The following is a 27,218-nucleotide window of genomic DNA, read 5'->3' on the forward strand; positions in this document are numbered from 1 at the left end:
CCCAATCAAATTTAACTCAATTTTACACCAGATGTTCTATAGAGCGAGAAAATTAAATGTATTATTTCTCTGTATAGTAAGATGCTCGTCGATTACTTTATTACCGTTTAAATTTTAACTCTGTTTTATTTGTGATGATAAAATAAATTTATTGGCAATATTTTGTTTTCTTTCACCATCATTTTACATAATAAAAAATAAAAATAATTGTGGAGTAAGTTTTAAATTACAATTCTAGTGTTTTTTTTAATTCAGTTATTTAATTTACAGAGTCCCCAGAAAAATTATATGGAGAATTTTAGAAAAGAGATATGTTAGCGTAACATATATTAAACTAATTAAGGATATGTATGAGAATGTAACGACTAAAGTAAAGACTTCAGGTAGAGTAACTGAAGCATTTCCAATAAAGATAGGGTTACATCAATAATCAGTTCTAAGTCCTTATCTTTTTACACTAATTATGGATGAACTCACTGCGTACATTCAAGACACAGTACCGTGATGCATGTTGTTTGTAGATTATAGGGCAATAAATGAAGCGGATTTTAGGTTAAGCAAAGTTCAAACTTCGTTTTCTTTAATTATTTTATTTAAATTATAAAGATAAAAATATGTTAAGTAAGTTCAATAAAAAAAATATTTATCCAAACTTAATGAAAATTTTTAATATAAATTAAATTGAACATTCGTACAAATATGATAATATTTACACCAAATGTCTTTTATCTTCTGTGTCTCACTGTGATATAAAAGAGGTAAATTAGTTACATCTAAAGGGAGAGGGTTATTTATCATTTGAACTATTGTTTATTGATATAAATTTATTATTTGAAAACTAAATTAGATTGAATATTGGAATAAAAATGATAATCTTCATTTCAAATAGTCTAATATTATCGGTCCACCAACTAAATATAGATATATAAATAGTGATAAATATTTTTATCCTAATATAATAGTCATTTATATAAGAAAGGTTAACATGATTTATAAAATATAAGTTTGAACCCAATCAAATTTAACTCAATTTTACACCAGATGTTCTATAGAGCGAGAAAATTAAATGTATTATTTCTCTGTATAGTAAGATGCTCGTCGATTACTTTATTACCGTTTAAATTTTAACTCTGTTTTATTTGTGATGATAAAATAAATTTATTGGCAATATTTTGTTTTCTTTCACCATCATTTTACATAATAAAAAATAAAAATAATTGTGGAGTAAGTTTTAAATTACAATTCTAGTGTTTTTTTTAATTCAGTTATTTAATTTACAGAGTCCCCAGAAAAATTATATGGAGAATTTTAGAAAAGAGATATGTTAGCGTAACATATATTAAACTAATTAAGGATATGTATGAGAATGTAACGACTAAAGTAAAGACTTCAGGTAGAGTAACTGAAGCATTTCCAATAAAGATAGGGTTACATCAATAATCAGTTCTAAGTCCTTATCTTTTTACACTAATTATGGATGAACTCACTGCGTACATTCAAGACACAGTACCGTGATGCATGTTGTTTGTAGATTATATTATTTTGGTAGATGAAATATGGGAAGAAGTAAATGAAAATTAATAAGTTTATGCACCTTACAAGCTTACAAGCTACCTCAGGTAAGACTTGAGTAAATGCTCAATATCTTGCAAGAGGTTCAATTCCAAGTCTTATAACAAACATCGGGTGCGCCTTGGGCCCCATTGTCACGTTTGCTAATAAGAAGGAATCTTTAGTACAAACTCCATTTTACAGCTAGTGGAGCATCTACTTTAGAAAAATAGAGCATTATTTGACAGGACAACACTACAATAGCTAGTGGAGCATCTACTTTAGAAAAGTAGAGCATTATTTGACAGGACAACACTACTTTATACAGAGCAGCGCGAATCTTTGGGTCCACCATGCTTATACTTTAAAGTTGTCCATTCTGGTTACACAATCCTGAAGGAGATACGCAGCATGTGAAAGTTGTTTGTTGCATTATTCTAATGCGGGGTACCAGTCGTTCCACCAATTATCTTTTTCTCGGCACTTATTGTATTCTTGCCTTTTGAGGGAATGGATAATTCTGAGTTGTTGCATTGCATTGACAGCTCGGATGGCAGCCCTTTGCTCAATAGTGTGCAGATCTTCTGTGATTTGGTGGAACTCTTCTTGTGGGATTGGTTTCCCATGTCTTGTGTTAACCTTTCTTTGGTATTGCTCAGCGAAATCAACAGGGTTTGGACCATCTTGTTCAGCAACTCCTGAGCTTGCGGATGTGGCTGGTTCTGGACTTCCTTTATAGCTGGTACCAGTAAAGTGAGTTGATCTAGGTGCTGCTCCGGCCATTCTGAAAATATTAACACGTGAATTAGATGAGATAAAGAATCAGCTACCTGATTATTTTTTCCGTCTATATGTTCGAATTGCACCATTGGTCCAGCTCCCATAATGTAATCAGTAAAAGAAATCCATCGAACCCTAGAGGGTTTATGATTTGTCGTTTTCCAAAAAAATTTATAATTGTCGGGCAATCTGTTCTAATTAGAAGTTCAGCTTTATCTAGGAAATAAGTTTTCAGTGCTTCCATAGTGTTCATAACAACATATAACTCAGCATCTATTGTAGATTTCGGTGGATTAAACTTGCCGCTATAATAAGCACAAATCTTTTCTGAGGAGACAGGGTCAAATTTTTTTCTTTTCCCATTTGCAAATACCACCCCAACCATCCATGCATCCGTTTACTTCTAGAATCATATAGCATTCTGGTGGAGGTATTTCAAGGTCTGGTAACTGTCGTACCTTGGTCTTGAGTTGATGAATCAAATCTCAGTCCTGCTGATTTAATTTTCTTTCTCCATTTGGGGACGTCTTAGCATATAAAGACCCAAGTAGTTTACCTAAGTTAGGTATGTAATTTCTGGCATAATTCAAGAGTCTTAGTCATGATCTCATCCCTTTGGTTGTCTTGAGCTCATTATCATTGAAGTCCGCAATCTTTGTAATTACATGGGGTTGGAGTTTAATTCTGCAATTTCCAATAATAGCCCCTAAGAACTCAATTTCGAAGACTGCAATTTTCATCTTCGTAGGGCTTAAGATTAATCCATTCTTCTGGCAAATGTTCAACATCCTTTGAAGATGTTGTTCATGACTTCTTTCATCTGGAGAAAATACTAGGATGTCATCTATATAAACAGCAATGAAATCTTCTGTACCTCTAAAGCATGCGTCCATCTTTCTTTGAAAAACTGCTGGTGCGTTTTTGAGTCCGGAAGGCATGACCAGCCATTCGTATAAACCATCAGGGACCCAAAATGCAGTCCATTCAATTGAATCGGGATGCATGGCAACCTGGTGGAAACCGCTTTTTAAATCAAATTTAGAGAAGATACAACTGTTACTGACCTTCTTTAGGATGGTATTGATATCCGGTAGACTGTATTGGTCCTTATGCGTGATATCATTAAGACGCTTGTAATTGAATATCAGTCTTTCCTTTCCTTTCTTTTCTTCCTTTGTAATGGGGTCAATAGTTGTACCAGAATTCACGATTATGGCGGTCGTTCGGTGTCAGCTCTTACTGGGTCAAATTATCCCCAAATTCAGTAGGGCTTTAACATGCTTTGTGAAGGCCTCATTTTGTATAGGAGTTAAGTGCTTCAATGGACGGTCTTCTATAATAAATTCTGGATTTTTAATATCCAATTGACACACAATCTGATTTTTCTGCCAGTGTTGCAAGGGGTTCTCCCCAATTGTCCCTTGGTCCTTTAATTTTCGTAGAAAAGGACTAAATTTTTGCTCAAATGATTGGTTTCTTGCCCCAACTGAGATGTGAACCATTTCCTTTATTTAGATATATTCTTCCTCATCCAGCTCCAATTCTTCAATAGCTGTATTTACAGAGAGTAACGTATTAATGGTTGTAAGATTTTTGTAAAATGTTACCGTATTTCCTTCAATTCTGAGTCCTCCGTGCATGGCTCTTATAAAGTTGCACCCGATGATAAATTGTATATTATCACCCAAAGTCATTGGAAAGCTATAAGTATAAGGGATTCTGAAAATATTATCACCGATAATCATTCGGCCACTTTTCATCTTCATTTTTGTCGTTTACTGAGAATTAACTCCACTGAAGCTTACTATAAATGTATTCTGTTCCAGAGACTCCTTAGGGACTGATCGTTGATCTACGCAACACGTTGTAGCTCCAGTGTCCAATATTGCTTTCAATTTGAATTTTGAAATCCCTGGAATGTCCATTTCAACCGTTAGATTATATAACATGTTTTTTACCAACCTGGGACTTGGATTAGAAGTTACTACTTCTTCTATTAACATGTTGGTTGTTTCTTCTTCTTCTTCTAGGTCATGAAAATCCTTCTGCAGTTTTTGCTCCAACTGTATTGCTTCCAGTTGAGACTTGTAGTATTTGACCTCTTTCTGCAACCTTTTTATTTCTTCTTCGCACCATATAATAGAGTTTCGTTGCTCATATATAAGGTTAATAGGGTTGAATGGTATAGCAGGAGCGGGAGTAATTGGTACCTCTTTATTGAAATAGTATGGCGCGCAAAGGTTGCATACTGTAAGAAGACACTCAGGGCAATGCATCCTTGCTCTTTGTAGAGTTGCTCGTTTGCAACATGTGCACATATGAGATTGAGGGGCAAATATCCTTTCGTTGTGCTTCCATTGATGTAAGCAATTTGATTGTTCTTCCGATAACCGAATCTGTTGTCGATAACCCCCATCCTCTAGGCCAAGCATATATATGGAGTTTATTTGAAGAGTTTGAAGGGATTGATGTACCTCATATATACTATCTTCTCCTTCAGATAGGCTAAAAATAGAGTCACTCTAAGCTTCTCCTTCTTATACTGAGAGTATATCACAATCTTCTGGAAGATCTAGCTACTCAAATATTGCTACTCTTTTTACATTCCTTTTCTCATTAAGGCAATCTCTTGCGAAGTGCCCTTCTTGTCCGCACAAGTAGCATTTACATTTTTTGTTTCTTAGTAAATGCTTTCTTTTTTCAATTCTTGCATGAGAGCTGTGGGGTTTACCTTTATAAGTTCTGGATTGTCGCACACCCATCTTCCTTGTTTCGGATTTCTGATAATAGCCTGAGATAGGAATCTGGCTATAGAACATAAGGTCTTTTAATGATCTTTTAAATGTTGCATCCTTACATTCTTGTTCTAGGAACTTGTGAGCAAAAATGATTCTGGGTAGCAATCCTACCGTAAGGCTAGGGTGTTTTACTTCAAAAGCTGTTTTAATCATGTTTCTAAGATCTCCAGGCATCTTAAGCCAGAATTTTTCTGATAATTCTGGTCCTGCATATAACCATCCCGTTTTAGCAGCTAATCTCATGTAATCATTGATGTACTGAATTATATTCTTCACATTGTCACAGGAGAGTTTTTCAAGATCCCTAAAGGCAGAATTTTGTATTTCGGTAGATCCTTGGGTTGGGTCTTCTGCTGAAAATACTCTTCTCATCTGGGATATCACATTTTGAGTTCCTTCTCGGCCTTCACTAATTGTTATCAAAGCATCATATTCTGTTGCATATGTCATTCGCCATTGGATCCACGTAATTTTTTCTATTTCACCTAAGAGGTTCTCAATAAATTCAACCTTCTCCTTTGCATCTGAAAATGATTGTGATGCCACAAAGTTTTTTGTTATAGACTCCCATCTTGAGAAAGCATCATTAAAAAGATTTAGTTGTTCCGGAATTACAAATAATGCACCACTTTGCTGCTGTACAGAGGGGAGCGTCCATAACTCATTATTCATTCCTCCCTTGAATTTAGCTTTTGGTGGCTGCTGCTCATAGACAGGCTGAAAAGTCGGAGGATTTCTTGTTAAATCATCAGCCGGGGGGTATCCTGGGGGACCCATAGCTGTATCTGTAGGAGGGCGATATGGGGATATCACAGTGCTAGTAGAATAAATTTGCTCTGTGGTTGGTGATACTTCTTCCACTAGCCTTCTTAAACAAGGATACTCCATTTCTACATTGGCAGCGACTAGTTCTATGAATTTGTCGCATTCCTGAGGGTTTAATTGAATAAATGTCTCTTGCCTCCCACCACCTTCGCTTGCAAATGGGTTGGTCCAATGATCTTTAGAATAAGGAGAATTATCCCATTGTGGTGGTTGCTGCCCACTGAGAGTGGATAAATATTGTATATAGTCCAAATAAGAATCATCAAGATCCTGATAATTAAGAGTAGGGTCCATGGACCGTGGTACAACGACCCCTGAGCTTGTATCCACTGCATGGTCTTGCTCAAAATTACTTAGGAATGAATCATCTTGAACAAGGACTGATGTTGTTTCCTTGGGCATTAAGAGGGCAAATATATCTTGTGAAGTAAAATACTGTGGATCTTGTGAAGTAAGAGCTTGGTCCTTTTCTGGGATTAAAGGTAGCTGATTTTGAGCTTCAGTTGATCCGAACCCTTTGTTTCCTCTTTCTGTGTGACTAAGATGAGGAACTTCATAAACCTCCGGGATAGCTATTTTTTCAAGTATTAACTGTGCTACCTTCTGCTACTGAGAAATATAAATCGGGAGATTAGTTCGTTTGAATAGAAGTACCTGAACTTCTCATCTATAATCAGAGTCAATGACTCCAGCCCCAACTTCAATTCTAGTTTTCCAAGCCAGGCCTGATCTTGATGCTAATCTCCCATAGTATCCGTATGGGATTTCAATTCGTAGGCCGGTGTGGATTAAATCTCGGCCATAAGGTTCTATGACTGCTGCATGACTTGCTGAGATGTCAAATCCTGCTGATCCCTCCGATTGCCTTAAAGGTGTAACTGCATTTGGAGTAATTTTATTTATGAGAATATATGGTTCGGTTGTTGAAGAATACCTTTCACTTGCGGCTATAGATTCTTCTTTTTGTGAGTTATTTGTCTCACCAACTTCATCATCCCATCCAGTAGGAGGGATTTCTGGAAAAGAAGGAATTTCTGGGATATCATAATTGACATAGTAGTCAAATTTTCCACTAGGTTGGCCGAGAGTATCCCATCTTCCTGTCTTATATTTTGATTTTTGCTCCTCATAGTAATCATCAGCTTCCCCATCATAATAGACATAGACTCCTGGTTTTGTTTCTATCAAAACTGCTAGTATCTCTTCATCTTTGTCATTATATTTTGATTGTTTTGGTGTTAGGGCAGCAGTATAGTTGTTGAAACTCAGTGAAATTCTTCCGTTCATCATGGTTTGACTATTACCTCCGCGGGTTGCATTGGTGTTGAAATTTGAGTTGGGTTTATTACCCAATTTAACCCTTGTAAACTTCTTGTTGACAATCTTCGTCCAGGGAGAGCATTTACACCATGAGAGGTTAAATAGTCCATGACTCCCTGCACTTCATAGGCAAATCCAACATTAGGTGTGTTAGAAAGCCTTCCTACCATACCTCTGGTAATTAGCAGATTAGCTTCGCTATTTTGCCAAGCTTCATATCCTCTTGTAAGGATGGAAATCTGAATATTTCTGTAGAAGTCCCCAATAGTCATTATAACCTCTGGGATCACATAGATCATTTGACTTCCTCGTGTCAGATCTACTTCCATTGTTGCTAAAATAGCTTGATCTCCTTGCCATCGATTATCTCTAAAGACTACCAGCGCCATGGTTCCTTCATATTGCCTGTGTAGGATTTGAATACGTACCTGGAGCACTCCCAGGTGAGTGTATTGCATGCGACTTCTTCGTAAATGAGCAAAGCTTTCTTCTTGAATGAAGTTTCTATCAACCTGGTGATTATCTGTTACTAATATTGCTTTTTCTGATCTGTGCACATAAACCTGATGATGCGCGTCATCTCTTCTGGAATGATATAGTACCTCTGCAGGTACTATGGATGCTCGCTCTTGCATTGAAAGTTGTAACTGGGCTTCTGGTTCTAGTTGTTGTTCAAGGGTATATCTTGTGGTTCCTCCACCAGTAAGTTGGCGCTCAATCCGTCTTGCTGCTTGTTGAGTGTTATAAAGGTGTCGCTGATTCCTTCTGTAGCTTCTTATTTGATCTTCGAATAAAGGTGTAGTAGCTACCTGTTGTTCAATTCTGGTGGCAGCCATGTACCTTTTAATTTTTCCTGCTCCTGTTTTAGGATTTTATATGGATCCTTGAATACCCTTAACTTTCCTGGCTTTTCCTTGGGTTTAGAAGGGCCAAGAGATAGGTTCTGGAGTTTAGAAATTAAGTCTTGTGGGAGAGGAGTGTGAGGAGTGTTTTGTTTTCGAATCTCCTATTGGATTTCCCTTAAGGTTTCAGCTATTTGGGTAAGTAAATGGATTTTGGTGTTGTTTTGCTTAATAATAGTAGCGATTCCAGGCGTTACACCTTGAAAATCACTGGGTTTAGCAAATCCAATAGAAGGGGTTTCTATGGGTTCGGTGGATGAAACAGCTTCTCGATAAGAAATAGTATTTCTTGCAGTAACAAAGGTGCTCATAAAAACTTATCAGAACTTACAGGGACTCTTGTTCTTCAGGCGAGGGGTAGTTCCTTCCCGGAGAATCTCATACAGATGTGCCCTTGACTTCTTCAGGCCTCCTTGCCTTTCTTTATCAAGTTAGGATATGCCCTTTTGCTTCTCATGGTTGCATAATGCCAACAAGCTTAAAGAACTAGAGTATGACAAGCTAAACTAGAATCTTGGAGGAAAACACTAGAAGAGAAAGGTTTTAAGTTTAGTAGATTAAAGACAGAATATATGAAATTTAAGTTTAGTAATATTAGAAGTAATGAAACAATTGTTAAGATAGCAGAGGACGAGTTGCCCGGAACCGAGAGATTTAAATATTTAGGATAATTTTTGTAAAACAATAGAGGGATTGAGAGAGATGTCTTACATAGAATACAAGCAGGATGGATGAAATAGAGGAGAGCGACAAGTGTTTTATGTGACCGTAAAGTATCTCTTAAACTTAAAGATAAGTTCTATAAAATCATAATTAGACTTGCTATGTTATATGAAGCTGAATGTTGGGCTATGACTCGAGCACATAAGCAAAAGATGAGAGTTGCAGAGATGAGGATATTAAGGTAGATGTGTGGACATGTAAGGATGGACAAAATAAGAAAAGAGAGCATTAGAAAGAAAGTCGGAGTTGCATCTATTGAGGAAAAACTCTGAGAGACACGTTTAAGATGATACGGACATGGACTTCGACGACCAATAAATGCTCCAGTTAGACGATGTGAACCTATAATAAACATGCATATCAAACGAGGAAAAGAAAGACAAAAAAAGACTTAGTTAGCAACAATAAAATAAAATAAAATTTATTTAAATATAGATGATAATATAATAGGAGATAAAGTTCAATGGCGTAAAAAGATTTATGCAACCAACCCCGCCTAGTGGGAAAATGCTTAGTTGTTGTTGTTGTTATTTTAATTCGTCGAGCGAATTAATTTAACTGATCGACTACATAAAACTTTTTCACCGATAAATTTAGAAGTGTAAGCATCTTGTCGTCCAATAGCTAACATTTATAGTAGAAATCATCATATAGCACGTCGTAATTTAGATTCAAACCATGATGTTGGAGCATTGTTATCGCTGCACCGTACTCTAGGCACCGATGTGGAGAAAAGTAATATTAAATAAAAAAATATGATTTATTATTAATTATTTTATTTTTAGTTGGCATTAAGTAGACGGTTAATTCTGGGAGTGACAGATCCAGTCTTATAAAATTTTTTTGCAGTGGACAATCTATCAGCCCAATATACTTAGGTCAACCGACCATTAAGAAAAGTCTATCTGTTAATTCGTCTAAGCTATGACTCAATCTTTAAATGTTGAGAAAGCTGAGAAGACTGTTGGTCCCCATGGTTATTTTGATGTGATCAACCAAGTAAGATTAGGTCTTGTTTAATTTTGATCCCTGTGTCTAAGTGTGTAGGAGCTTAGGAGAACAGAAAGTCGAGCAGAAGACGTAGCTAGCGAGAAGGACAACATGGGAAGAGAGCTGACAAGCTCGGTACGTCCGAAGGACGAAAGAGCTGCGAAAGAGTACACCAATGGACGAGAAGAACGTGCGCGATGTTCGAGGGACGAGAAGCCGGGGCGGAATCCTGCTCGAGAAGAAGGTCAAAAATTGGATTCGAGTGAGCCCTATTTCAGTTAGTCGCAATCACCCAAACTATCGGGACTTCGGAAGCTAAAGTGAAGACAAAGAAGTACTGGAAAAGCAGCTGGAGGTGCCCTCAACAACTGTTGAGGCGCCTCCGCCCTCACCAGAGTGAGGGCGCCCTCAATGCCTTTGAGGCCTCCTTCAACTGGGTCAATCTGATCGTTTGCGCGCGGATAAAGTTTTATCCGCTTATCCACTTGGAGGCACCCTCAACCCCTTTGGAGGCGCCCTCAAGACTCAAGATATGATTTCCAAGAGCTATATAAAAGTCCCTGGAGCTAGAAAATTATTCAATCAACTCTGTAATCAATTCCTAGCAACTCTTGAGCTATTTAAGTGTGTAAAAAACTTCTCCGCCTTCAGAGAAGGAGTTTCTTAGTGCACTGTTCAACCGCCTTAGATTAACAACCATCTAGGTTGTAACCAAGTCAAATTGCTGAGTCTCTTTTCCTTCTTTTTATGTTATTTGTTTTTATTTTATTGTTGTTATTTTAAAGTTGAAAGTACGAGGAGGGTAGTTTTTATTTTGCAAGCAATTCATCTCTCCCCTCTTGTCGGCCCCGGTGCACCAACAAAGGCGTCCTACCGTTGCATTATTGCCCCAAGGGTTGAAAATTTTTAATTTTTTTAGTTAGCGTTTTTTTGTTAATCGTTTGTTAAAGAGAATTCATCTGTTAATTTATTCGAGGTTGGAATTCAATCTTATATGCTTGAGAAACTAAAAAGGCATCCAATTATTGTACCATTATCCTCCCGTTTTTATTTTATTTATTTATTGTTGATAATTCAGATATTCAACTCTTTAAATCAACTAATTTGGAGGATGATCGACCCAACTTCACAAAAAATTTTCATTAGCTACTTTAATAAATCGAGAAGCGCTATTATCTTATTGGAGTAAAAATTTTATAGTATATTATAATTAGAATTTGATACTTAATGTCTGATTAACTGTTTAAAAACATTCCAGATCCTTTGGACCGCTTTTTGTGATCCAGAAGATGATCCCTTGATATGAATTGGTGGGGATGATCATCCCCTGTTTGCCCTCATTTAAAAAACCTAATCACTGTGTAATGAAACGGCTTGCTTTTTAAAATTTAGACATTATCAACTGAGGTATATCAAATCAAAATTTTACATAATATGAAAAATAATAAATTCGATATATTAATTTTGCATAAAAACTACATTAGTCAATGTTATGGCAAAGTGGTAATTTAGCGGCCATTGGAGTCAATTCATTTTCAGGAATCAAACGGCGTCAAGCCAGTAAAACTATCTGCGTTAAAGCTACACGATGTCGGGAAGCGCCGACGGCGGCCCACCGGAGGTGACTTTGGATACCTCCATGGGACCTTTCACAGTCGAGGTACTCTCCTCCTCTTCCCGCTACCTGTCTTCTTCCTTTCCGTTCCGTCTATGCCCTACGACTTCTCTCCGACATCGCTTCTCTGTTGGATCTTAGATGTATTACAAGCACGCTCCGAAGACTTGCAGGAACTTTGTTGAGCTCTCTAGGAGAGGTTATTACGACAACGTCAAGTTCCATCGGATTATCAAGGTGCTTTCTCATCCTTCGTAGTTTGATTGTGATGGGATTTTGATTGTATTTTTGATTTTTCGTCTCTAATACCTTTTCATTGCTATTGTAGTCAATGGCCTTAGTCCTCGTATTTTCCCTTTGTTCTTACCAGTCCTAAGTTTGACGATGAGATAAAACCTGAGTTGAAGCATACTGGAGCGGGCATACTATCAATGGCAAATGCTGGTCCTAACACAAATGGTAGCCAATTTTTTATAACATTGGCACCATGTCAGTCATTGGATGGTAATGATTTCCTTTTGTATTTTTTTTTTCAAAGAGGAAAACTAACATCTGATAGTTTCTCAGTATTATGTTATGCTACTTGAATGATGTGTAGGCTTAGTACTTATTTGTTCAATTCTTTAAGTACGTGAAACAAACAGTGAGTACCAACTTCTGAGATTGACTATACATATCTTATTTTGCCATTAAACTCCATAGAAGACTCTATCACTACTAATACTCACTTATTTTAAGTTATTTTTAATTGTGGCAAGCAGAGTTGTCTTAAATCTCCTATTATGCTCCCACCTGAATTTCCAATTATTTTTTTTCTAGAAAAGACTAGACCAAAAGTCATTTGGCCTACCCATTTTATGTATTTCTTAGCCAGTACAAGGCTTGTGAAAAGAATTGACCAATTCTGCAGTGTTAAGTAGGTTTTATCTTGAATGTGACTGGATGGTAAGTTCATCTAGAATAATGCAAACTATTAGAACTTGAATTGACCCTTGGTATATCCTATAATTACAATATTATAATTTATTGACACTTTCAAATTTTAATAGTTGTACCCCAAGAAACAGAGTAAAAGTACTATTTTTCAAAATAACTACCTCTTTTGTTATAATTTACTTTTTTTAATGACAACAATAACAACAACAACTAAACCTTTTCTCACTAGGTGGGGTCGGCTGTATGAATCTTTTTACGTCATTGAGCTCTATCTCCTATTATATCATCATCTATATTTAAATAAATTTTATCTTGTTTTATTATTGCTAACCAAGTCTTTTTTGGTCTTCTTCTTCCTCGTTTGATAGGTATGTTTATCATAGTTTCATATCGCCTAACTGGAGCATTTATTGGTCGTCTAAATACATGTCCGTACCATCTTAAACGTGTCTCCCGGTAGTTTTTCTCGATCAACGACTTCTCTCGAACGCCTCTCTCTCTTATTTCATCCTCGTCCACACCCTCAACATCCACATCTCTCCTCACTACTCACTTTCGCTACAAGCTACTTCGACATCATTTCCTATTCCATATAACAGTCTACTCACGATTTTATGAACCATTTAAGTTTAAGAGATACTTGTATCACATAAAAACGCTCATTTTATGCATTTCAGATTCTACTGTCTCTCAATCCTCCATCATTTTGCAAAACGATCCTAAATATTAAATCTCTCGGAACTCAGCCTCCCCTATCTTAACAATTGTTTCATTACTTCTAATATTGCTAAACTTAAATTCCATATATTGTTCTTTAATCTACTAAGCTTAAAATCTTTCCCTCCAGTTTCCTCCAAGATTCTAGTTTAGCATTTACTCGTTCACGTCTACCAAAATAATATTATCTCGCAAACAACATGTCATAATAGTCCAATGCGAGTTAGCTAATCGTCCATAATTAGTGTAAAAAGATAGGACTTAGAGTGATCCTCGATGTAACCCTATCTTTATGGAAATATCTTACCAAGTCTTTACTATAACATCCTCATATATAGTTAGTTTAATATATGCTACGCTAACACCTCTTTCTAAAATTCTCCATATAATTTCTCTGGGACTATCATAAGTTTTTCTAAGTGTGTGTATAACTTCTATCGCGTGTGTGTACAAATCGATACATTTCCTTCAACGCCGTCTCTTCCTTAATCTTTTTTTTTCTATTATTTTTCCCAAAGTTGCATAACTCATTAGTTTAATTTATAATTAGTCAGTTTTCGTCTTCCTTGTTTTTATAAGAGAAAGAGTACTTCCTCCATGATCAAACATTTTTTTTGATATCAACATCATGTTAAATATTGTAAGTCATTCAAGACTACTTCCCCAACTATCCATACCTCTATCTAATATTATCTGGTCGGCTTTTCATCAGCGTCTCATTTAAAGTTTGTTTTACTTCTTGAATTCTACGATAAAATTAAAATTTCTATGCTGACCTACTTAAATTACCTAAGTTAAGTTGGTCACCTAAACCTTTATTAAAACGATACCTCTTCTATCACTCTTTATTTCTCCATCGCTTACTAATACCCTATTACATTCATCTTTAATACATTTTATTTAGCTAAGATCTCTTGTTTTCCTTTCTCTCACTTTAGCTATTCTATAAATGTCTCTTTCCCTTTGTATCCAATTTTTGATATAACCGTTCAAAAGTTTCATTTTTTCCTCACTACTATTTTAGCTTCTTTCTTGACTATTGTATATTTTTTTAAGTTTCCTGGTTCTTACAAATATATAATTCCTTATAAGCTATTCGTTTTTTCCTTCACTTTCTCTTGTACTTTCTCGTTCCACCACCAAGATTCTTTACTTAGTGGTGCATGTCCCTTTGACTCACCGAGTACACTCTTAGCTACTATTTTCAACTTTGATACCATCTTATCGCATGCTGTATTAGAGTTATCGTATATTTCACTTAATACTTGTACTTCTACCTTCTCCTTAAATATATTTTGCTTTCCATCCTTTAACTTTCACCACTTAATTCTAGGAATTGTATATATTTTCTTTCTATTAATACTATGTTTGAGGCGTATATCCAACACTACTACCCTATGTTGGGTAGTTAAGCTTTCTCCAGGAATGACTTTATAATCTCTACAAATCTTTCTATCCTTCTTCCTAACCATAAGAAAGTCAATTTGCGATTTATTATTCCCACTTTTAAATGTGACTAAGTGTTCTTCTCTTTTCTTAAAAAACGTATTAGCTAATATAAGGTCATATGCTATCACAAAATCTAATATAGTTTTCCCTTCTCATTCCTCGTTCCAAACCCATAACTTCCATGTACTCTCTCATATTCCTCATTTCTAAATAAATGTCAAGTCACATATTTTGTAGCAGTTGAATGACCTTCACATGCTTACTAGAAATAGATAAAATTGTCTAACATAGCACATAATGATATTATATCCAATGAGGAACTCAACCTATATATTCTAACAACCATATAATTGTTACATGTTACAATTAGTATGATACCTCACTGACTTAAACTAGTGTTCTGATTCTACATCACCACACAGATTATTTCTTTACTATAAAACTCTTATGTAGAAACCTAATGATCAGCAAGCAATTTCTATCATCATCATTTCTATCAGTATGATTGATTTCTACTTGAATATCCAAATCATCAATATTTTGACTAGTTTTTGTACTAGAATGACCATCCTTAGTACTATTCATATTTTCACTACAAATGAATTATGAATGTGACTTTCACAATAACTATTAGTACTAGAAATAGTAATATTAATATCAATTTCGAAATGAAGATAAATGTCAATGTTGTTATTAGTGTTCTTTTTCCAGATCCAATATCATTGCATTTAAGACTTCTTTTTCTTAAACCTTCAATTCAAATAGCTAGGAGGTTATCAAAAGCAAACTTTGATCCATCCTTGCTTGTATTTGATGTCATCTAGGATATGATTGCTACAAGAAATCCTGGGAAATTTTATTAAAATATCTCATCTTATGTCTTAGAAGATATGCTAGTCATATTTTTTTAAAAAATAGTTATAACTGGAGACATTATTACAGAGTTTTAGGGATTTAACATAATCATCAACAAATGCCACTTGAACCCTAATCCTGAAATTTATAGTGTTGACCTTTTTAATCAATATTTTGGTTGATTATTTCTGAAGAAAGATATCAATTTGGTTGCCCCTAAAAAATTGTCTTCCCTAAAAGGATGTTCCTTTTTGAGTTCAACATTTTCTCAGTCCTTCCAGTGTATTTGAATCCTAAAAAATTATTTTCAAATGTTGTTGGTAGAGATGTTTGATTGTGCCAGCTATGACTTGTTGCTATGTATTTTGGGTCCTTGTGAAATTTCTATCAACTTCATGGATTTTGTCTTGTGATTCAAACCTTTGATACTTGGTCTCTTCATTCTTCCCCTTCATACATGTATCAAAGACAATTATTCCAATACAACACCAAACACCCTTGTTTATCACATGTGTCAAGAATGAGCATGTCATACTCATATCCATGTTTGGGTTGGGCACTTATATCCAAGTAAATATAACTTAGAAAAGAATGAAGATCTAAGAACCTCAACATATCTTGGTAAGTTTTTTTTGCGCATCTAGTGTGATGAAAGTTAGCATAGCAAAAAATTGTCTACATAAAATAAGCCTACATTCATGAGCACTCTTTAGTCCATACATGTTGGAATTCTACATTAACTACCATATGAAACTAGTGTTGTTTTAATATTAGCTCAAGTGAGATTAAATAACTTTTAATGAAAATGAAGGCAAAATGTAGGTCTTGGTGATATTCAAATTGAAATTATAGGAATTTATTAGATCATGGTATAATTTGGTCAACTAATTGAATAAAATTTTGATAATTAACAATGTTTAGTTGTAAAGGTATTAAGTTGATCATAATGTCTTGCGAGATCATCATGTCCCTCGTAGGCTCAAAAGTAAACTTTATGGGACTCTTAGATGCTTTCTGTACTTTATGGATCATTGTGTTTGCAGTTAGAAAGCAACATATACAAAAAGGAAATATAGCATAAATGAAAATGTTAAGTTTGGATATGCAGAGTTACTAGAAAGTTGAAAATAAGAATACTAATTTTAGAGCAATAGATCCAATAGATGATAAAATAAGAGAAAATATGTTGAGATGATATACATGCAAAGTTCAATGGTGGAATGGAAAATATTTATATAGCCAATCCCACATAGTTGACACAACCACAACTTGTTGGTACCTACAAGTAGTTGAGAACTAAGGATAATATCAAATAGTTGTTACAGTCTTATAGGATCTACATGCAATTGTTTTAGAAGGGGAGCCTTGGCGCAATGGTAAAATTGCTTCTGTGTGACCTTGTGATCATGGGTTCAAGTTGTGGAAATAGCCTTTTGCAATGAAGGATAAGGCTACATGCAATAGACTCAATATGGTATGATCCTTCCCTAAGATCCCACATTGGCGAAAGCTTCGTGCACCGAACTGCCCTTTTTTATTTTATATATGGATGTAGTGGAAGAATACTTCAATTCTTAAATTAACTTTCGTCCCTTCTTAGCTTCATTATCTTCTAAACAAACAGACATGGGAGTTCTCTGGCTAACAAGCTCAAAACCACTATATGTAAGTGGGAGAAAAGGGTTCCAAATGTCAAAGACATTGACTAAATAAATTGCTGCCACAAGATCCTCATGTTGGCATGATTTCATGATCTCTCCAGTTGGTGGAACAGCTAAGTGGCCAGCACAATAGCAAGCAACTGACTACTTTTATCCCCAGATGCAATCCCAAACTAGGCTACATGACAATAGCTACCCTTTCCCTCTATTCTCATATGTAATAGAAGTGTAAACTAAGCAATGGATTACTTGCCTCATGGTGGCAACGATATTTTTGAGGATTATTTGCTTTTTCGCATATACACTGATATCTATAATCAGTGTTCACAATTTGTTTCTTGACCAATCACAAATTTCCATCTTAAAGATAAAGCTATTAAAAGGATTTCTCAGGGAGTATGTAGTTGGCTCGTTGCCTAAGTGGTAAGTGGGAGTCTAGCACTTGACATTGAAAAAATAAGATTGCCATAAAGAAGTCACAATTAATAAATATGTTTGCATAATGATAACAAACCATTTCACATTGCAATCAAGGAGAAACAAAAATCACAATAAAACATATTATTCATAGTCATAATCCAAATTTGCAAAAAAAAAAAAATTGAATGCATTATTATACAATGAATGAAAAAGAAAAAGAGATAAGAGAGGAGGAAAAACACACCTAGGACCTAGGAAAGGAAGGAAAAGATGACTAAAATAGTTGCAAGTTGTTGATGGTGGGTGAAAAATGGGAGGCGGAACCTTAAAGTCACATGGGTTTGGAAGCTCGACTCAAGGGGTGTTGGATGGGTTGATGGGATAAATTAAGGTTACTTTCTAATATCAAATGGACAAACAACTTATGAAAAAAATCCTTTAAGTAAATTGCTTGTGTCATCTAGGCCACTTTATAAAAGGCTCACCTAACAGGGGATCACCTAACTACTATGAGAAATGGTCCTTGGCCTAAACCGCTTTATAAAAGAGTCACCTAACAGGGGACCACCTAACTACTATGAGAAACGTTCCTTGGCCTAAGCCACTTTATAAAAGGGTCACCTAATAAAGCGGCTGCTTAGCCACTAGGCGAAAGTGTCCCTTGTTGAAACCACTCTGCCTTTTAGAATAATTTTATTGATAAATTGTAAATGTGAATCTCTGATAAGTTTGTTAATATGATTATTTATTTCTTTATTTTTTAGTTTGTTATTATGTTTGCTTTACTATTTTGGATTATTTCTTTTATGTTTTGAATTTTTATTATTTTTTCATATGGTTTGTGCTTCCATAGGAAAACATACAATTTTTGGAAGAGTTTGCAGGGGGATGGAAGTTATTAAACGTCTTGGAAGTGTGCAAACAGACAACAGTGATAGGTGATTCTGAGATTTGCCAAATGATTTAATCTGCATTTTCATTGCAATTCACACTTTGCATTAGCATATATGTGGATACTGATAATCATATTCATTTAATTGTCATCCTGCTTCCTCTTTAGCTGAAAGGAGCTATTTTTGTCTTCAGACTCCTGCAATATTGTTAAAAATTGCACCCAAGCATTTTGTTTTTAATGGAATCATGAAGTATTTAACTTTTTGCACATACTGATGTTTATAAATTGGTGCTTTGTAGATCTTCTGTGAAATGCATTTTTTAAACTATGACAATGGAAATCACACCTAATTTATCCATAGTAATTACTAGTCATAATTTCTATTGGTTATTCATAGCAATTTGTGTCAGTCAATAGACAACTTGTAGGGACCACCTAGAGTTTAAATGCCCAATTTCTATTATTCAGAAGTTTCCTCTTCAAATGAAGGAAGTGCCTGCTATTGCATGGCTGGAAATTATCCTTAGTAGATTGCAAGCCATAACTGTAGGTGTGAAGAGGTTACTTGAAAGAGCTTCTAGTCTAAGGATGAAACCTTCCTTTGCTTTCAAAACCTTTTAGTGTTCCTTTTGGCACTTGAGTAAGATGAAAAATTATTATGAATCTGTTCTTGCATGTTTTTAATGCCAAAAGTTCTATAAAAAGGACTTTTAAAAGGAGCCCTAAGAGTCATCTGCAAGGACTTGTGTCAACCAAACACTCATAAATGTCAACTAAAATTCAAAATATTGTAGAATTTAAATGACTGACTAAAGGAGGGGTGAATATATAACTACAAATATATTTTTTGTTAAAACACACTTATATACTTAAATTACATATTAATCCAAAGTGTGTGTGTATGTGACAAGATATGGACTGTCATAGCAAGCAAATTAGTGGAAACCCTTCTCCATATGAAATTAAAAAAGATGCACTTTGTGCAATCAATGTTGTAAATGGCGGTAGGTGGTAGCGGGGTGATTAGTGACTGTCTGCCGCCTCGGCCACCTAGGCGGTTGAATTTATTTTTACTATTTTTTATACACAGTATTCTAAAAGGCAGATGTGGCAGCCGCCTAGGCACGAGGCGGACCAATTCCGCCCTTCTTTTGTTAAAGGGGCGGGTTAAATTGCGGAATTAATTGCGTTTTAGGGTTAAAAAATCATTGGATTTGATTTCAAAACACCTGCCTCCTTCTACCTTGAACCGTCACAACCGCCGCCGCCGTTACCGCCCGTTGTTGTCGTTGCCGCCATTGTCACCACCCGTTGTTGTCACCCACCCCTGTCATTTATGTTAGACTTTTACATATTTCGGATTAGAATATCGCCTGGATTGACATGACATCTGCGAGGCATTGGCACGCCGCGACGTCTCCAGAGGCGTCACCTAGTCTCGATGACGAGTCCGGACTCGTCGTGCTCGAAAGCGTTGGAGAGCCGACGCCGGCAGGGCTCTCCAAGAACAAGACGTTCGACACCATTGGACGATGCACTTCAGTCGATCGTGTCAACAAAGCAAAAACCTTTTTTTAACTTAGAACCTTATATTAATAAAATTAATTAACTCCTAGCTATAATTGAGATAAATTTAATATATATTTATTTAAATGTTAAATCAGGTTAATATATTTTAAATGCGATCAGCATTTGAGGAGTTGTTAAATCAGGGATCAACTTTTTAAATGTTAAATTAGCTTTATGGGATCAACTTTTTAATATATATATATATATATATATATATATATATATAGAGAGAGAGAGAGAGAGAGAGAGAGAGAGAGAGAGAGATTGACTACTTGATGCGCCTCCAATGCATTGGAGGCACCTTCAGTCGTTCTCTTTTTTTTTAACGGAGTTGAGGCGCAATCCAGGCGCCTTAACTCATTATATATATTTTTTTTTAAATCAAAATTTTCTTAAAGAGGAACACTATACCCTATAAGCATTAAAATTTTTAATCTTGAACACTATAACCCAAGAGAAAGCCTGAACCCTAGAGGAAAAATCTTATTAGCTTAAATTTATTATAACTCAACCCTTAAATCCTAAAATCTTAAATCCTAAATCTATATAATACACCCCATGAGCATCTAAAATTGTTAATCTTGAACACTATAAATCAATAGGGAAGTTTGAACTCTAGAGGAAAAATACTCAAACTCATTATAACCCAACTCCTAAATCCTAAAATTTTGAACTCTAAATATACCCCAAAAAAATAAGCAAAAAATAAAAAAAATAAAGAAATAAAGAATTGAGGTGCCTGGATTTGATCCGCCTCAACAATATTAAAAAAAATAAAATTCCAAGGCACCTCCAATGCAATGGAGGTGCCTTGGGTGCGCATGAATCCGCAAGAACGAGTCCGTATATATATATATTGTTAATATTTTATATGTTAAAAATATAATTTTAAATCAGATTTTTAGTAAGTGTTTTTTAATTTTTTTGATCTTTTATTTAATTATTGAAGGTTACTGGCGGAAAATGAGAAACAATTGGAGGTGAAATTGAAGCGAAATTCTAGTGATATTATTTGAGATTATGGAGTGTTGTATCACAAATTAAAAAGAGATTGGATGAAGCATCATATTACGGGTATTGTAGGACAAGTTGAAGCATGCACTAAAGCATCTGATGAAGACAAAAAAAAAAAGAGTAAGAACTTATCTTGAAAATAGCAAGAATAAGAAGTGAGAAAGGGTGGAAGAACTAAAAGAATAAAGGATGGAAGTAAATATAGGTATTGATTTAGAGGATGAAGATTGTCAAGTGGAGGGAGATTCTTCTAAAAACAAATCGAAGCACCTCGGGCCTATTGATAAGTGGGCATCCACAATCGATTCAACAAAGGCAAGACAATTAAACATTAATGATGCATTGAAGTTAAAGTTTACAAATGATGTGCATGAGTACGTTGCAAGATGGATTTATGTTGCGGGGATTCCTTTTGATGCAATTGACAATCAAAGTTTAGACAATTTGTAGAGACAGTTGGTCAATTCGGTCCGGGCTACAAACTTCCAAATTAATATCTTCTAAGAGAAACACTTTTGAAACAAGAAGTTAAGAGAACCAAATTATCTTTGAAAAAACATGAAGAAGGGTGAATGAAAAATGGATGTTCAATTATGACCGATGCATGGACAGATTGCAAGAGGAGAAGCATTATAAATTTATGTATTAGTTGCAAACTAGGCACTTCATTTCTTGTTTTTATTGAAGAATCCATGGAGTCACATACCAGGGCTTACATCTTTACGTTTGTGAAAATATACATCAATGAAATTAGTCTTCAACATGTTGTTCAAGTAGTGACAGACAATGCGACAAACAATATGGTGGTTGCGGAGTTGTTGAAGGTTACACAACCTTAAAATTTTTGGACTTCTTGTGCGACTCATTCAATCAACCTCATGCTTAAAGCAATTGAAAAACTACTCAAGTTTAGAGGAATAGTTGAGAAAGCAAAGGCCTTAACAATATTCATCTATGCACATCATAGAACTTTGACTATTATGAGGAAATATACCAAGAAGAGGGATATTATGATGCTCGAGGTGACTAGATTTGCTACTTCATTTTTGACCTTGGAAAGTCTCAAAGACAAGAAAGATCAATTGAGACTTATGTTTACATCCGAGAAGTGGAGCAACACAAAATTAAAGAATAGTGTGAAGGGGAAAGTGGTAGAGGGCGGAGGCGACAGTGACAAGTATCTCTATTTGGAATGCTGTTTCTTTAGCTTTGAATGTTTTCACCCTTTTAGTGAAAGTTTTACGCCTTGTTGACAGTGATAAAAACCCTCAATGACCTTTTTATTTGGTGCACATAAACAAGCCAAGGAAGAGATTAGAAAGACTTTCAAAAAAGAAGAAAATATCATCCCTATTTTGCAGATTATTGATGAGACGTTTAAGGATAGATTTGATAGTCCTTTGCATTATGCCGCTTGTTGAATCCGATTTTTTGCTTCAAAGATCCAAGCATACAAAATGACATCAATGTTATGAATGAGTTCTTGAATTGTGTTGAGAGAATTTTTTCTGCCGACGAGAACATACAATTCGCCATTTCTAATGATGAATTGTTGAAGTATAAGAGTAAATTCGGAAACTTTGGAAGAACAATGGCAGTCATGGCATATGAGAAGGTGGATGTGTACCATGACTTTGATTCAGGTACATCTCTTTAGTCTTTCCTTTATTTTGATTCACTAACATGCATGTCTCTTTTACCTATTTTTGGATTTATTATTTCTTTGTCTCTTTACTTGTTTAAGTTGGATGGTGGTCTAATTATGGTGATGACACTCCAAACTTGTAAAAAATAGCAATGAGATTTCTCTCTTTGACAAGTAGTTCACTGGGGTATGAAAGAAATTAGAGTCAATTTGAACGGGTAAGTAGTAATTCATAAATTATGTTATCTATTCTTTTTTTTTATTAGTTTTTAATAATTTTCTAATTGTTTAGATACATACTAAGAAGAGGAATAGACTCGAGACCTTAAGATTGAATGATCTTGTATATGTCAAATTCAACGCCAATCTTATGAAGAAGAAAAGTAAAAGAGAAATGGACAGAGATTTGCTTCTATCCTCTCAAGCTAGTGAAGCTTAAGATTGACTTATTGATGGTGGTGATGAAGGTCGAGCCTCGGGCAGATGAAGTGCTACAACTAAGGAGAAGCACCAAGAACATCTACATTAGAAAACTTGATGAGGATTTAGATATATCGGAGGAGGAAAATGAAGATGTTGATTTTGAGTCTGATGATAAGAGGATCATGGATGTAGTTGATGGTGCATGTGTAGATGATTTAGAAATTAGTTATGTTGAGTTTAATACTTGTTGGTTCGTTGTCACGTTGAGTTGAAATTTTAAATTTTAAACTTGGACTTTTGGTATAAATAGCGATATTACTTTTTAATATTAATACGGTGATGAATTTTTATTACTTGTTAGTTGCATTTATATTTTTTTTTTTTGTACCTTATATAAATTGTATTGTATTGGATGAAACTTATGTATGCATAAAAGAATTCAATTGCCTAGACACTGCCTAGACAGTCGAAGTGGTCCGCCCCACCACCGCCTATTGCCATTTACAACACTATTTATACATAATATTATAAATAATCATTATTCTTTATAATATTTACTTTTAATAAAATATATTAATTAAAAATTTTAAAAATAATCTAAATATTTAAAAATAATATATATATATTTAAATTATATATATATATATATATATATGAGATAATTTTATTAGACTTTAATTATGTATATTTAAATTATCTCAATTATAACTAAGAGTTGATTAAAATTATTAACTTAAAGTTATTTAATTAAATTCTGACTTACAAGTTCTCACTTACCTTGTTTCAGCTAGGCGACAACGCGTCGCCGGAACCTCACTATGCGACAGGCCCAGAAGCGTCGTTGAGCTCGGGAGATGCGTGTGGACGGGTCGTTGTGCTCGTCACCTGGCTCGGGTGACACTTCCAGACTCACGCAACGTGTTCGGACTCGTCGCATGACCCAAGCAACACGTTCGGACACGTCGCGGTGGCAAAATGGCAGCAGCGGCGACAGTTCTAGGTTAGTTGTGGAAGGAGGTGAGTTTATCCCCTAAAGCACTGCCTTAGGCAAAGCGGCTGCACCTGCCTAGGCGACCGCCTCGGCCGCCATTTGGAACACTGTTTGCAATATCAAGAGAAGTACAATAGGCCCCAATCAGGAGCATGTTGTTAGGTAAGTGGGATTTGCTCCCATATAATCTTTTCTTGGTTATTTTTTTTTTCTTTTTCTTTTTTGCCTAGTATAATTTAATATTTGGAAAAAATTGGTTATTTAATATATAAGATCCAAGGAGATGACGTTGACATAAAGGAGTGCTTACAGGATTTCGTAGAACATTTTTTTTGGAATTAATATCAGTTTCTTCGTCAGAGGGAATGGAATTGGTTGCGTTGGAGAGGGATAGAGGATCATGCATATGTCGAGCGGTGCAGTTTTGCTGTTTGCTTGGTCCAAAATGTCTCTGACTGAAGAAATTTGAACTTCGGACGAATCCACAAAAAATTGCTTGCCCGAAGGTGTGCCTAGCGTTGATATAGTATTGAAATTGTATCATTATGGTCAAAGGCCAATCCCAAGCATGGAAAAAACTTTAAACCTTGATTTTTGTTTTATTTTCCTAGTAAATAATGGTAATATTAGGTTTGAAGAAATTTTAAACTGATACCCAAGCATGGAAAGTTCATAGATTTGGACTAAAGGTTTGAACTTCATTCATCTTCTCTTTGCTATACGTTTCTTAATATTGTGGTATATCTCTTACCTTACTCATAGCTTAGTGGAGATAATGATTGCCAATGTTCAAAATCTTATTCTGAGTGAGGGTTCTGGTTCCTGATCGGAGCGAGATGATGAGGGTGTCATGCTGGATGTACTGACGCATCATGCCTGAGGTACCAAGAAGAAGAAAAACCAGGGAAGAGAAAAGGAGGAAAATGATTGAAAACCTAACCTAACTTCCTTGCTGCTGCCTCATGCCACAAAGGCAAAGAAGAGAGGGAGCAGCAATGTGACGTTGAGAAGATAAGGGAAATGAAGAAATCATGAAGAAGAAAAGGTACACAACTGGATGCCTGAAGAAAAGAGGTCATGGTTTAGTCAAGAAAGTGAAGAAGTGAAGACAACAGTCACTTACTTGATTCTTCTTCACTTCCGGCTGCCTTTGATTCCTTCTTTTTTTGGCAGCAAGGAGGTTAGGTCCTCAAGCAAAGGGGTCTGCTGTGTCGCCTTCCTCACAGAATCAGGTAAGGATTCTTAAGTGAAGCATCAAGCACCTTCATCATGGAATCAAGTTAGGACCCTCAAGCAAAGTGTCCACTGCACTGCCTTGGCCACTGAAGTGATTCCAACTGGTTTTGTGGTCTTCAGTTGCTCCGCATGCTGGTTGGCAGGCAGAACAAAATCTTTTACCCATGCCAACTGGTTGGAAATGATATTTTATTCCATGACAACGGTAAATCAGCAAGGTTCTGGAGAACCGACTGTGAAGCACCAATTTTCTTAACCTAGGGGATATATATATTTTTTTAAGTATTTCATAGGGGCTTAATATCAACACAATGAATGAATGGCCCAAAGGAACTAATTTTGGCACACTGTGCACAAAAATTAGGAATTTTAACTGGAGAGCTTTTGGAACAGGAGCCATTCCTTAACCTGTCATAGTGCAGACAACTGGATGGATTTACTTTTTCTAACTCACAGCAATGTTGGGGCACCATACTATTTTCTTATATGTAGTGCATGAGTTCCATAATCTGAATGCATCAAATATGCTAACTTTGTAAATCATGGATCCTCTTCTCTTTATTATTATTAAACTGTGAGTTTCATCAGATTATCTTATTGGTAAGTTGACCGGTGGCATTCATTGGAGATTTGAAATTCACTAATAATGTGATTAATTTATTAGAAAAGTGGCACATCCTATGGAACATCTGTCATGTGATCAAGAATTTAGGGTCTCTAACTAATACTCTCGTACCATGCACTTCCATTTTATGAAACGCCTGTCATACCCTTTTTTTCCTTATTTATTTAGTGTATCTTTTGCTAAATCAGGCCAATACATGATGTGAAGATACTAAGAACAGTAGTCGAAGATTGAAGTGCTCAAGCTGCAAGGCAAAGGTACCGGGAGACATTTCTGTTTCTTGAGATTTCTCCTCTGTTATTTTGCACATTACATTTTTTAATTTATTGAGATTTCATTTGTCTTTCTTGTAATGTACATCAGGAAAATCCGAGAAGCATTTTATGCTGCATTAACATGTGCCAGATACTATGCGCGAGTGGCCTTGTAAGGTTGCCAAATCATGGAGCCTTGAAATTCTATTTAGAGAACTTGTTTTTAAAAATTTGCGCAAAAAAATTTGCTGTTTAGTTTGGAGGAAAGTGTAGACCAGGCTATGGTTTTATTGTATTCTTCATCCGAGACACACAGTGCAAACGAACTCAATTTTATCAATTTTGTTCCAGTACTTTTCTTTTACACTTGGTATTTCGTAAACAGGGTCATGGTCCTATGCCATCCCGACATATTTTGATCTCGGAAAAATAAAATCTCATTTTGAGTGGTAGCATCTCTCGATGGCACTGATTTTGTTTTTTGACATTTTCTTAAAGGACGCATTTGGATTTTAGAATTTTTTTTACCGGATGCATTGTACTTTTATTATTCATCAAAGGGTGTATTTTTTTTTAAAAAAACGTTTTTTTATTAGAAAAAAAATCTTTTGCACTCTCGAGCGGCGGCCCGAACGACTTGGTTGCTCGCCTTTGGGCTTGTTTGCACGGTCGTTTTGGCAATGCAGTCACTTTGATGGCCCTGACCATCTTCCGCTCTCTCCTCCTTCCTTTCCCTTTTCCGTAACTCTTATATCTGAAAGTCGATATCAAATTCATGCATCATCGTCGTCCTACAAATCAAGTAACTAATCACAAGGAGTGGACTCGATCGGGTGGTGCTTAATTTGATCATTGAATGACAAAGATGGTGTGGCGAAGGCCAAATTTCCCCCGCCGACAACGCTGCCACCGAGCTGAACCGCTGGCAATGCTGCAGTTGGGGTCGAATCGTAAGGTTGTCGGGGCGTAAATTCTCAAACCTTGTGCAACTCATCCCACCACCACTTGCCCTCTCGGTTGTAGT

The 27,218-nt window shown here is 35.6% G+C and overlaps 1 long non-coding RNA gene across 1 annotated transcript; it reads left to right on the forward strand.

Annotated features, from left to right (window-relative positions):
* Window positions 1-11,951: 11,951 nt before the first annotated feature.
* On the forward strand, window positions 11,952-26,560 carry LOC122051107. Its single transcript, XR_006131324.1, has 6 exons — window positions 11,952-12,008; window positions 18,396-18,480; window positions 23,876-24,241; window positions 24,440-25,311; window positions 26,129-26,197; window positions 26,304-26,560. It is a non-coding gene; the product is annotated as an uncharacterized LOC122051107 (long non-coding RNA).
* The last annotated feature ends 658 nt before the right edge of the window (window positions 26,561-27,218 follow it).

Source organism: Zingiber officinale, chromosome 3A, assembly GCF_018446385.1.
Source record: "Zingiber officinale cultivar Zhangliang chromosome 3A, Zo_v1.1, whole genome shotgun sequence".
Classification (NCBI taxonomy): Eukaryota; Viridiplantae; Streptophyta; class Magnoliopsida; order Zingiberales; family Zingiberaceae; genus Zingiber; species Zingiber officinale.